We start from the raw sequence: 14138 nt of genomic DNA, 5'->3' as shown, positions 1-14138 counted from the left end.
TCCGCCAGAGACCAGAGGTCTTTGATCTCCGACATTCCCATATGGCCGCCCCAACCCAGGAGTGACGCATCCATCACTACTGTGAACTCAGGTTGAGGAAGGGAGAGGGATCTGCTGTTGACCCAATCCTGGTTCGTGAACCACCACTGCAACTGACTAGCAGTCCCCTCCGAATTCTGAACGTCATTGGAAAGATTCCCCTGGTGCTGCGCCCACTGGAACTTCAGGTCCCACTGCAGAGCACGTATATGCCATCTGCCATGATGCACCAGCAGGATGCAGGAGGCCATGAGGCCCAGCAGCCTCAGGGTCATTCTCACCGAACATCGGGATGGAGGCTGAAACATCGGTATCATAGCCCGAATATCCTGGACTTGCTGCTAGGGAGGATAGACCCAAAACTGTGCTGTGTCCAGAACCGCTCCGATGAAAAGGAGCTTATAGGAGGGAATCAGGTGCGACTTCAGCACGTTAACTGTGAACCCCAGAAAATGCAGGAAGTCCGTCGTAGTCCGGAGGTGGGAGCCTTCAACAGCCAGTTGTCAAGATAGGGGAAGACTGGAACCCCTGATCTGCGCAGATGAGCTGCGACCACCGCCATCACTTTCGTGAACACCCGGGGGAGGGGGGGGCTGGTAAGGTCAAAGGGGAGCGTGGTAAACTGAAAATGCGTGTGGCCTACCGTGAACCGTAGATAATGCCGGTGGGCAGGCAAGACGGGGATGTGAAAGTAAGTGTCCTGCAAGTCCAACGCTACCATCAAATCTCCAGGGTCGAAGGCAGATAAGACCTGAGCCAAGGTTAACAACTTGAACTTCTCCTTTCTGAGAAAGCGGTTGATGTCCCTGAGGACTAAGCTAGGATGCAGGCCTTTGTCCTTCTTGGGTACCAAGAAGTAGTGGGAGTAGCAACCCCAACCTACTTCTGGCACAGGGACGCGTTTGACAAAGAGATCCATAACTTCCTGGAAGAGAAGGGCCAAATGATCCTCCGACATCGGATGAAATCAACACAAACTGCATGACCCTTACGCACTCCGCTGCTTGCGGAACTCCGCGTAGTCCGCCAGAGTTTTTTTGTCACTTTGCGGAGTTCCTCACTGAGGAACTCCGCATAGGCTTAATCTTATCATGAAAAAATAGATATCAGTCATATGTTAAGAAACAAGGGTGAGTAGAAACCTTTTGGGTGGAGTAAAAGTTAAGACATTATTATTGTGATTTTTTGGGCAATTAGTTGATTTTTGCAAGCACTAACACTTCTCTGTGTAAAGTAAAGACCTTGAGAGTTTTGTAACTTTCAGATACTCAAATTGTGGATTTTGTTGCAATTAAAAATATTTCCAGGCCTGAAATTTCTTTGGAGGTTGCATGCGGGCAGCCTAAGTTATCCTGCAAGTTTCTTGATGAATTCTATTGCAACTACAATATGTGCTCTCTCATGTAAAGTTAGGTTGTTAGAAGCTTTTCTGCAACTCAAGATACGCCTTACTTTTCACCTGGTGTGGATGTATTTCTCATGTTTAGTGATATCTCCTTTCTGAGTATAACGTTTCTGGCTTTCCCCTCCTGTATATGGCTTTAGTCCAGTGTGAATTCTCTCATGTGAAATGACATTGTATTCAAGACTAAACCTTATCTGACATTCAGAACACACAGAAATGATGTTCACTCTTCTAGGCTTAAGTCTTTTTTTTCCCGTGTGAGTTCGCTCATGTCAAGTGAGAAGTAATTTGTACCCAAACCATTGCTTGCATGTTGAGCACTCATAAGGTTTTTCCCCAGAGAGGGATCTCTCATGAAGCATAACACTGTCAACAAGAGAATCACCTTCCGGCTCCTCACCCACGCACACAAAGCCCTACACAACCAAGGACCAGGATACCTCAACAGCCGCCTCAACTTCTACGCTCCCACGCGCCAGCTTCGATCGACCAGCCACGCCCTCGCCGCCGTCCCCCGCATCCGAAGAGCCACCACAGGAGGAAGGGCCTTCTCCTACCTGGCCGCCAAGACTTGGAACTCCCTTCCGACCCACCTCCGCCTGACCCAGGACCACCTCGCCTTCAGGAAGCAGCTCAAGACCTGGCTGTTCGAGCAGTAGCGGTCCCCCCCCCCCCCCAGCGCCTTGAGACCCTCCGGGTGAGTAGTGCGCTATACAAATGTTCTGATTGATTGATTGATTGATTTCAGATTCAACCTTTTATGGCATAAGGATTTTCTCCAGTGTGGAGTTTCTCATGGTGAGATAGCGTTTTTCTCTGCAGCTTTTCTGGCATTCAGAGCACTCTTAAGGTTTTTCATCAGTATGGAGTCGCTTATGGTTAGTGAGGCTGTGCCTATCAAATAGGAATTTCTGGCATTCACAGAAATTGGTAATGTTTTTCCCCTGTGTGAGTCTGCTCATGTAGAGTGAGATTGAGTTTAAAATATATGCTTTTCTGGCATTCGGAGAACTGATTATTTTGATGGTGTGTTTTCTTATGGCGCTAGTAACCATCTCTACCTCTGAATCTTTCCTGACATTTAGAGCACTGATACATTTTTTTCTCTTGTGTGGATTCTCACATGTTCAGTGAGATGAGATTTTTGGCTGAAACATTTTAGGCATTCGGAGCACTTATAAGGCTTTTCTCCAGTGTGGATTCTTATATGCTGAGTGAGACTGCTTTTTACACTGAAACATTTCTGCCATTCAGAGCACTGATAAGGTTTTTCCCCAGTGTGGATTCTTGTATGTTGAGTGAGTCTTATTTTGTCACTGAAACATTTCTGGCATTCAGAGCACTGATAAGGTTTTTCCCCAGTGTGGATTCTTATATGCTTAGTGAGACTGCATTTGTTTATGAAACATTTCTGACATTCAGAGCACTGATACGGTTTTTCCCCTGTGTGGATTCTTATATGCACCGTGAGAGAGCGTTTTTCACTGAAACATTTCTGGCATTCAGAGCACTGATAACGGTTTTCCCCAGTGTGGATTCTTATGTGCCGTGTGAGACTACTTTTTGTACTGAAACATTGCTGGCATTCAGAGCACTGATAAGGTTTTTCCACAGAGTGGGTAAATGCATGTTGATATAGAGTTGCTTTGAAACTAAACCTTTCCTGGCATTCAGAGCACTGATAAGGTTTTTCCCCAGTGTGGAATCTCAAATGTTCAGTTAGAATAGATTTACGGTTGAAATGTTTTGGGCATTCAGAGCACTGATAAGGTTTTTCTCCAGTGTGGAATCTCAAATGTGCAGTTAGAATAGATTTTCGGTTGAAATGTTTTGGGCATTCAGAACACTGATAAGGGTTTTCCCCAGTGTGGATTCTTGTATGTTCAGTGAGTGTGCTTTTGTAACTGAAACATTTCTGGCATTCAGAGCACTGAAAAGGTTTATACCCAGTGTGGGTTCTTATATGCCGAGTGAGACTGCTTTGGACACTGAAACATTTCTGGCATTCAGAGCACTGAAAAGATTTTTCCCCAATGTGGGTTCTTATATGCAGAGTGAGACTCCTTTGGTCACTGAAAGATTTCTGGCATTCAGAGCACTGATAAGGTTTTTCCACAGAGTGGGTTAATGCATGTCGAAATAGGCTTGGTTTGTTACAAAAACTTTCCTGGCATTCAGAGCACTGATAAGGGTTTTCCTCAGAGTGGATTCTCATATGTTCAGTGAGTTTAGATTTACGGCAGAAACTTTTTTGGCATTCATCGCACTGGTAAGGTTTTTCCGCAGAGTGGGTTAAAGCATGTTCATATAGAGTCGCTTTGACACTAAACCTTTTCTGGCATTCAGAGCACTGATACGGTTTTTCCCCAGTGTGGATTCTCATATGCTCAGTGAGATAAGATTTACGCCTGAAACTTTTTTGGCATACTTTGCACGGAGAGTGGTTTTCCCCAGTGTGGATTCTCATATGCTCAGTGAGATAAGATTTACGCTTGAAACTTTTTTGGCATACTTTGCACTGAGAGTGGATTCCCCCAGTGTGCATTATGTCAAATTCTGTGAGATAAGATTTATGGCTGTGTCTATTTTGGCACATGTAACTTTTCCCCCCAAATTAGGTTATTGTGCCTTCTTTGAAGTGGTTTTGAACACTGAATTTGCTCTCACAGTCCGTGTTTTATATGGTGTATTCCTAGAGTTATTATCTCTACGTTTAGTTTTCTCGTGCTTATATGCCACGGTAAGAGGGAACCCGATTTTAGAGTCAGGCTTGATTAGATAATGTTCAGCATTTATCTCTAAAAGAAATTGTGTGTATTCTTCTTAACACTTCAATTGAGCAAACTATGTCTGGAAGCAGCCCTGTAACACCTGTCGAAATGTTTCTAGCAGATAATAGTCTTTAGGTTATAGCCTATCCGGCAGCAACTTATTTTGTGACTGAAGACTTTCTCAAATTTATTTGTATAGGTTCTTAATAATGCAGTGATAAGGTGTTAGTCTGATATTTAATAATTAAGCTGATAAGTACCTTTTTGTACTGACGTCATGGCAGTAACTGAGGGTGTTAGAACGTGCACAGTACTATTGTGGATTACCAGTCGCAGAACATCAGTTCCTTTTACCCTTTCTTTGTTTGGTGTAAGGTTAAGATTTGTAGTTCTGAAGACGAGGATGTATTTACATTACCTATAGCGCAACTGTGCTCATTTAATCCATTTTTATCTTTAACAGTTTTACATATCACTCACGCACAGCAGATAATGTTGAGGCGATTTACATAGAATTACAGAACAGTACACAATAAAAAGGAAACAATCTTAGATTGTTATGAACACAATAAAGTGGTGAATTTTTAAGGTTTTCGCAAGAGTGAGCAGAATGGGTAGTGGTTTTCTACCCAGAAGCAGATAGTCTCAAACTTGCGTAACTGGTTAAAAACGGTGTTGAACAAAGGTGATTTTCCAATATTTCGGTTGTTAACGTGTCATCTTCGGAGTCTTCTTTCAGCGTCTTTTCTTTGATGGTCTTCAGAAGAAACCTTTTGTTATAACTTTCTTTTATGCAGTGTGTGCTTCCTCTCTGGAATTACATGATGTTTTAGATGAACGTTATTCTGTGCACAGATATGGCTTTGTTCTGGGTTAATGAAATACTAAATTAGAGACTTCACTTACAGTTATAGTACTTTCCTCAGCTCCCACTTCCTCGCCACACCTAGATTTTGGAAATTGTTTAAACGTAGAAGGTTGGATGTCCTTCAGTTTTTCAAAATAATCCTTCTTATGGCACTGACTTCCGTTGCCTGGTGCTAAATCTTGCTTTCTTCGTCAGTAATTTCAATCACCTATAGTATTAAAATTAAATAGTTAATACATGAAAATTTCCTAAAATATACTTTGCAAGCCAAATCAATGCAGAGTTGCAGAATTTTGAAAATGTTGAGCTGTTTTTCAGACAGAGCAGAGTAGGAGTGAGGATTTATAGAATTTTCAACATTTTATTAAGCTCACAAAGGATACATGCACCCTATGGACTTTTAACATAGAATCCCAAAGGCAGAAATTAAAGTCATATGCAGTGGCACCAAACAGATATTTAAAAAGGGACACAATTAATTTTTAATCTAGATTTCTGGGACGGGAATTTCCCCTCCATGGACAACGGGCATTTTACCCCTGCCCTGAGTTACCACCTACTTGTAGCTGGTATCCTGACTTTTGAGTTTGGCCTCTGCCGCACACAAATCTATTGTGTATTGCGAGGACTATGCCTAGACATATCCCTCAACTATGGTCCAGAGTATGAATCGAGGGCAATGAAATTAAGGCGTACTTTCATGTGTTCATTTTATTCCACCTGATTATCCTTTGTTAGGTTTTTCGGCACCTGGGTGTACCGGGAGCAGAAAAACAGGAAACCATTTTTGTCCAGACAGGAAAATTAGACTGAATTTTTCTGCCACTCCAGTATTGTGCAACTTCTAACAAGGGACTATGAAAGGTCTTGGACCGGTCCTGTGACCTGGAGGGTCACACCAAGTGTGCCCTTATTTAAGGCAGAGGACTGTCATGGGTTTAACAGCTAGAGCGGTGGTGGCAATACACCCTGTTGTAAGGATCAATAGCCTGATGAGATCTTTGAACATGGTCAGTGTAGTGGCTTCCTACTGACACACCCATGTAATGCTCCATTTCTATACCTGTGCCCAGATTTTGCGATAACATCAAGTGCATGTTTAGGGTGTTGGTGTGCGTAGCATAAATGCAATGTGAGAGTGCGACAGAGTAAACCGCATCTCCTGCCTGCCAGTTGTGTATGCAAGTGGGATCATCTATCCCTTTTTTATACCCTAGTTCAAAGTCCTCTGTTACCAAGGAATAAAGTGCTCTACAAAGTACTCAGGTGCCTGCTGTGACACCAGGGATGGTGTCAGCCTGACAGTCTATCTAAGTTGAGGGGACATCACCTGCAGGCAGAATTACTTAATAGAGTAGCTGTGTACCTGTCCTGAAGAGCCTAGAAGTCTGCCTAGAAGCCTGCCTGTCTGGTAAGATAGGGAAGGGAGGACAAGGCTGTCCTGGAAGAAGCAAGGTCCGACACATCCTCGTTATCTGTAGGGCGGGCCGGAAAGCCATCCAGCAGGACCAACTAGTCTGAGGGACTTCCCCCCTCAACCCCCGCCTCTCCAAGACTCTCCCAACAGTTCAAGGCAAAAAATAAAACTCTACAACAAAGTGATTGTTGAGGCCCAGTTGGAAGATTGTGTGCTGCCAACGGCCCGTTCAAGGTTGCATTTGCCAAATTCCTAACACAACAGGGTCTGAATCTACTGGCTTCCTGGAGAGCATGTGTTGGGCTTTTAGCTGCTGAATTTCTGACTACTCTGTGTCAGAGGCCCATGAGGGACTACAACTACTCCAGTGTCGAACACCCTGGCTGAGCTTACGCCTGTGGTCCAGCCGGCCACAGTGTGGGCTCAATTGCTGACGGTCCAGCCTCCAGAGGGTCTGCACTTACCGACAGGCCAGGTGTGACTGCTACCTTGGGACTGCTGATCTTCAGGCAAAGGCAAAGAATAGACAGAGTGGGTGCCCTACTGTATGCAGCCCTACATCCAGGACAAAAGCGCACCACAAAAGCCTGCTGGTGGGTCACTGCTCTCTCGAGTGTTCGGGCGTGCCAGTCAAGTGCCGGGAAACAGGAAAGAGACCCAGACAAGACTGACTCATCCTGTGGAAGGGTAAGACACTTACGACAGAGCATGTACGCATTGGGGTGACAGAACTGCACATATACTATATTCATGATACTCCTAAATGCCCCTAGAGGGGAAGAGGGTATCAGAACCGGATGCACCTGTCTACAGCACATAGTAGTCTGGCATGCCTGCACCATCCTTTCACCCAGACTGTCCATAAAGTTGATTTTAGAGATGCTACGCACATAGCAGGGGGAATCTCAGACCATTCGCTGGTGGAGGTGCAACTCGATGGGCCGATTGTGGACTTCATCCTACCCCCAAGGGTTGATCCGTGATATTTAAAAGACAAGACGTTCAAAGGTTGTATGAGAGATAGAGCAGAATTCTATTTTAAGGAGAATGGGCGGCCTGTTGAATCAGCTTGCGTGCTATAGGGTGAATTCAAGGCAGTGATTCGAGGCCAGACACAAGCCTTGATTGGGAGAATGTCGAAGGAACGTAAATTGAAGTGCGAGGCTCAGGACAAGGAATGTGCTTTCCTGGAGGTTCGCTTGGCAAGCGGGGAATCAGTTTCTCTCCCATTACACCATCAACTGAAGCAGCACACATTAAGAGCACTAATGGAAAATAGCGTGCACTCATGCGCTGGCTACCCAGCATTGTCTCTATGATGTCGGTGATAAAGCCAATGAGTTGCTTACATGGTTAGAGAGACAGGACAACGGACGGAACTGGATCCTTGAGGTTATTGACAACAAGGGGACGGAAATACTGGGGGAGACTTCCTGAAAGACCTGACCCTGCCAATGCTAACGAATGAGGACCGAGACGCACTAGACCAAGACCTGACAGTAGACTAAATAAATAAGACAATAGGAACCTTGCAAACAGGGCAAGCGATGGGGCCTGATGAGCTACCCTTAGAATTATATAAAAGCATGATGGATAAAATCAGGGAGTACCTCCAGAGTAGGTTTCAGACTGCCTGAAAGTAAGGGTGTAACCCGGAGCACCAAAGAACGTCTGAGGTGGCGGTCATCCCAACAAGCATTAGAAATGCAATAGGTCTTGGATTTATTTGAGTTAGAGCTAATGGCATTGTAAATGGCAATGTCTTTTAGCCATGTGTTATGGAGTGTATGCAGGTGGTGTGTAGTGGAATTATGTGGGTTGGATTGGAATTGTAGCAATGGTGGCATGCTGCACTCACTCACACTCTGCCGCACTCACTTACACTCTGCCGCACTCACTCACGCGCTGCCCTCAACACGCTGCCCTCAACACGCTGCCCTCAACACGCTGCCCTCTGCATGCCCTAAAACACGCTGCCCTCAACACGCTGCCCTCAACACTCTGCCCTCAACACCCTGCCCTCAACACCCTGCACTCAACATTCTGCCCTCAACACTCTGCCCTATGCATGCCCTCAACACTCTGCACTCTCACACACTCTGCACGCCCTCAACATGCTGCCCTCAACACTCTGCCCTCAACACGCTGCCCTCAACACGCTGCCCTCAACACGCTGCCCTCAACACGCTGCCCTCTGCACGCTGCCCTCTGCACGCCCTCAACACTGCCCTCAACACTCTGCCCTCTGCACGCCCTCAACACTCTGCCCTCTGCACGCCCTCAACACTGACCTCAACACTCTGCCCTCTGCACGCCCTCAACACTCTGCACTCACACACACTCTGCATGCCCTCAACATGCTGCCCTCAACACGCTGCCCTCAACACTCTGCCCTCAACACGCTGCCCTCAACACACTGCCCTCAACACACTGCCCTCAACACGCTGCCCTCAACACGCTGCACTCACACACACTCTGCACGCCCTCAACAAGCTGCTGTCAACACGCTGCCCTCAACACGCTGCCCTCAAACACGCTGCCCTATGCATGCTGCCCTCAACACGCTGCCCTCAACACGCTGCCCTCAACACGCTGCCCTCAACACGCTGCCCTCAACACGCTGCCCTCTGCACGCCCTCAACACGCTGCCCTCAACACGCTGCCCTCAACACGCTGCCCTCAACACGCTGCCCTCTGCACGCCCTCAACACTGCCCTCAACACTCTGCCCTCTGCACACCCTCAACACTCTGCCCTATGCACGCCCTCAACACTGACCTCAACACTCTGCCCTCTGCACGCCCTCAACACTCTGCACTCACACACACTCTGCATGCCCTCAACACGCTGCCCTCAACACGCTGCCCTCAACACTCTGCCCTCAACACGCTGCCCTCAACACGCTGCCCTCAACACGCTGCCCTCAACACGCTGCACTCACACACACTCTGCACGCCCTCAACAAGCTGCTGTCAACACGCTGCCCTCAACACGCTGCCCTCAAACACGCTGCCCTATGCACGCTGCCCTCAACACTCTGCCCTCAACACGCTGCCCTCAACACGCTGCCCTCAACATGCTGCCCTCAACACGCTGCCCTCAACACGCTGCCCTCAACACTCTGCCCTCTGCACGCCCTCAACACGCTGCCCTCAACACGCTGCCCTCAACACTCTGCACGCCCTCGACACTCTGCACGCCCTCGACACTCTGCACGCCCTCAACACTCTGCACGCCCTCAACACTCTGCCCTCTGCCCTCAACACTCTGCCCTCAACACTCTGCCCTCAACACTCTGCCCTCAACACTCTGCCCTCAACACTCTCTGCACTCAACACTCTCTGCACTAAACACTCTCTGACCCCACCCCAGCCCAGCGCCCCTCTGTGTCTGCAAGAACCATGCCCTAGAAGCTGACTGACCCTGCCCCAGCCCAGCGCCCCTCTGTGTCGCAAGAACCATGCCCTGGGAGCAGACTGACCCTGCCTAAGCCCAGCGTAGACACAGAGAAGAGGCTGACAGGGAGAGCTCCTTGCTCAAAATACATATTTGGAATTTTTGCAGTTTCCCAACTCCAGCTGGAAAGCAAGCGCCGGCCCCAAGTGCTTTTGTTATTCAGTTCATAGACAGCTAAGCGGCCCTATTTGCTGACATAAATCATGGGCATGAAATGTATCCAGTCTCTCAATTAAAAGTTTTAAATATAATTTAAATATAATATACAAGTCTATCTCTCAGCACCCCTGCCTACTCGATCTCATAACAGATATTAGTATGCCCGATACGAGAGCAACTCGCAACAAAAAACAGAAGCCGCCAAAAAAAAAGAAAGAAACATAATCGTAAACCGCCGGCGAGTGGTGCACGCGCGCACGCCACTGCCACCATATGTCTCGAATTATCTCCGCCGTGACGGCTGAGATAATTGAAGATATATGGCCTTCTGGTGCGCGTAACAGACACCAATAGGCCATAGGCGGAGCTACTCGACCGCCTATGGCCTATTGCGTGTTCTGTTTCTAAAGCACACGCACACGAAGGACAATAGCAATGCACGTAGCAATAAAAAGCACGAAAAACCACGAGCAGCCAGGAATTCTTAGGTACGTTTTCGGAAGCCCTGAGAAAAGGACTCTTAGGCCACGCCCACTGCTGACGCAGTGGGACAGTTGGCCGAGCCCTAAAAAGGACGAACCAGCAACTGAGTGTGGGTCTTATAGGCCTATCTCCCTGCTTAATATTGAGACCAAGGTCCTTGCGAACGCCCTGGCGATCTGCCTGCGGACAGTAATTGCAACAGTGGTTCATCCTGATCAATCGGGCTTTATACCACACCAGGGAACGCGCTTAAATCTCCGACACCTTAATGGAGTACCATATGCAATAGGGGATTCCTTTGCTGAACCAGTGGCGCTGCTGTTAAGCTCTTGTATGTGGCCCCTCTAGCGAGCAGGCGCCTCAATAATACAGTCTACCGAGTCTTTGCCATCCGACAGGGATGTTCCTTGTCTCCTATGCTCTTCACACATGTTTGGGTTCACCAGGACCTCTCATATGGGGTATTCCAGTTGATCAGGAGTGGGATGTGAGAATCTCCGTCTACTCAGACGTTTTGTTATATGACACGTAGCCAGCCTTCTCGAGTGAACGAATCCTACACATTTTTCACATACTTGGAGATTATTCAGGATATAATATTAACTGGAAGAAGTCCTTAATATTCCTGCTGATGGCAGGGACCCTGCGGCTGCACTCTAGGTGCACAGTTAGGGTGGCACTACATAGTTTTAAATATTTGGTTGTGGTCATTACAAGAGAGCACAGGCAGGAACATACTCCCGAAATTAGACCTTCTTCGCTGGGATGCCCCACATTTGCGGGCGCTCCCGCTCTCCTTACTGGGCTGGGTGGCCCTATTTAAAGTGATGACCCTCCAGGGTCTCCTGGAGATTGTGCAAAAAATGTCCTTTAAGATCCCAAAAGATAGTCTGAGAACTTCGGCTCCTGTTGTGGGATGGTGGCACGTCACGCTGAGTAAGTTGCAGAGGGGAGTTTATTAAGGTGGACTGGCGGTCCGGAGCATTCACAAGTATTACTGGGCCTCGCAGCTGGTGGCAGTCAACAACTGGGTTTTTGCGGACCGTGAGGATCCTGCTTACCGGGTAGATAGTTTGGCCATGGACAAGAGAGGTTACCCCACCCTGGTGCTGTATCGAAGAAAGTATGAGTGCACCCTGCCTACTCATACCCAAACATTGGTAAAGGTGTGGAAAGAGGCTACCAGGTATTTAGGCTGGGAAGGTAAGCTGACTGAAATGACTCCACTGTAAGATGGTGATCTCGTAAGTACAGCTGGAGTATTGCAGGGCTTCACAAAATGGGGATTGATTAGCTTAGAGCAGCCGGGCGATGTGTGGGGGGACAGGCGCTTGTGTCCTTCACGTTCCTACAACAAAAGTATAAATTAGGCGACTAAAAACAGTTCTGGCATTTGCAGGTGGCCACGCTCTGCAAAGTCACATCCGGGAAGGGGGGCAGTTGCCTGATGCATCCCTACTGGAGGACCAGCTACTAACTGACCCCCTGACCAAAAAAGTAATCTCAACCATCTATAGGAAGTTGAACTACAATTCTCTGGATGCCTTGGGGATGCGGAGAGCTGTGCGGGAGAGGGATCTAGGAAAGCTTGGCGATGGCGATTGTGTTGAGGTCATTCAGGGTGTCAGGGAGTTGGCAATTAGAACTCATTTTTGTCTAATTTAACTGCAGATACTGATACTGCCAAATCAATTACCCTGTTTACATTAAAGGGCAGCATGAACTCCGAGCTCAACAACAGACTCAATTGAATAAATAACCAGCACACTGCTTATCTTGCCAAGACACAGGTACTTTGTAAATCTCTTTTTATTGAACAAGTGCTCAATCGATGGTGTTGACACCGAAAATACGGTGCACATTAATGAGAGTGATTAGACCAAAAACACAAAGTCTGCAAATATAGAGTGAGTAGCATAGCTTGGCTTGTCCTGACACTCCCTGGCCAAATCCCACTACATAAAACTAGATTGCCCTTTATCGAAGGCAGGTAGTCCTCCCAAGGTTCTGGAGGTCGCTGGGCTGCAAGACGACTTGACTTTTGGTTCTGGATCATCCAGGGATGCAGACAGGCCAGTAGGACTGGGACCAGGACAATGGTACTCTACAGATCCTCACCAGCAGAGATGGCTGCAGTGCCCTTAGGTAGCCAAGAACTGAAATTCATGGTCTGGGGATGCCACCTAAAATCTTGATTTAAGGGTGTTACAAGGGAGTGACTAATGGGCCCCTTTCCTGGGGTATCTACACCCTCTATTATGCCCACCTCCTGTGGGAAGGGGACATAGTCCTAGCCCTGATTGGATAAGTCCCATCATCTTCAAGATGGTGGGCACTACAAAGTGTACTTCACCTCGCCTCCAGCACCTGAGGGATGGAGTTAACAGAGGGGGCGGGGGGCACACCTCCTGTTGTATCTAAGGTTTCCACCTGTCCTTGCGCCTAAAAGGGGGTGAGGACAGGAAGATCGCTTGCTCCCTCTAAGAGGAGAGGCTGGGGCCGCATTACAAAGGCGGCAAGCCCTTTGAAAATCCTTGCCACAGATGGCTCTTCCTGACCAGGGGTGGAGTGAGCACCTCCACCCAGGAAAGGCATCGTTATCGACCTCGAAGTACACAGGCACTCTCCCCATGAGGACAGAACACACTCTGGTGGTAGCAGGCTGGCTCAGGCCAGTCGGTGACCACAATAAGGATTGGTAGATTTTAGGGGACCCCTCTAAGGGGTACTCTGTGTGCACTTTTTAATAAATCGGACACTGCAATCATCGCAGGTATATTTCCTAGGACAGCGAAAACTCTACAGCAGGTCTTGCTCATAGTCCTTATACTGTGACTGCCACTACTGAACATTAATCTTGAATTGTTAAACCAGGGCCAGGATGTGGACAGGAGCCAATGAACAGGAGGGCAACTCACCAGATAATAGAAGTCTTCTGTCTTCACACTCACTCAGAGAGAACAATGCCATCCCATGTATTGCATGACAAAGAGGCCACAACCCTCAGTGAAACACTCACCTCTCAGATGTGATTCGTTAATAAGAATAAAATGAACAAAACGGGTTCCTGGGGACCCCACAGATACTCCGTTCCTACCAGTACTATAAATGCCTGGGGTCCCGCAGGTAAACCTAACAGTGCTACAAAGGCTTAGGGGCCCTACAGGTAAACCTTTCCTAACCCAGTGCTACAAATGCTATGTGCTCAGTGCAGCAGGACTGGGCGCTCTAGGGGCGCAATTAAGTTGCTTGGCATTTATCTACCCTTAGCTAAGCCACCTGATAAAGGCAGTAGATCAGAAGTAGCTCTCACTATCGAAAAGGTGGAGACCCTGGTATAACACAAACGCAGACATGCGGTTAGGCTCTACCAGGACATGTAGTAAACTATTAATTTATGTATCTGTAGGATTAGATTGCATTGCAGGTTAATTCTTATGTCACTATTTTCCGCACACAACATACAACATAGATTCCTCACGAGCACCCCCTGATGAAGGGAGAACCCCCAAAATGAATTGGGCAGACTGAATTTGAATTT

General features: G+C 47.6%; 1 long non-coding RNA gene across 2 annotated transcripts in view; it reads right to left on the bottom strand.

Annotated features, from left to right (window-relative positions):
• Positions 1-14138, bottom strand: part of LOC144805461 (uncharacterized) — a 192371-nt gene that overhangs the window by 129279 nt on the left and 48954 nt on the right. Inside the window, exon 3 of one of the 2 annotated variants that reach the window (XR_013605524.1) lies at positions 5195-5291. The exons of the other annotated variant lie outside the window; for it this stretch is intronic. This is a non-coding gene — a long non-coding RNA (uncharacterized LOC144805461). Of the gene's footprint in view, positions 1-5194; positions 5292-14138 lie in introns of those variants that run through there. 2 annotated transcript variants of the gene reach the window in all.

The sequence above is a fragment of the Lissotriton helveticus genome (genome assembly GCF_964261635.1).
Source record: "Lissotriton helveticus chromosome 1_1 unlocalized genomic scaffold, aLisHel1.1 SUPER_1_unloc_10, whole genome shotgun sequence".
Lineage (NCBI taxonomy): Eukaryota > Metazoa > Chordata > Amphibia > Caudata > Salamandridae > Lissotriton > Lissotriton helveticus.
The sequence above is the reverse complement of the archived record's forward strand: the minus strand, read 5'-3'. Positions and strand labels throughout refer to the sequence as shown.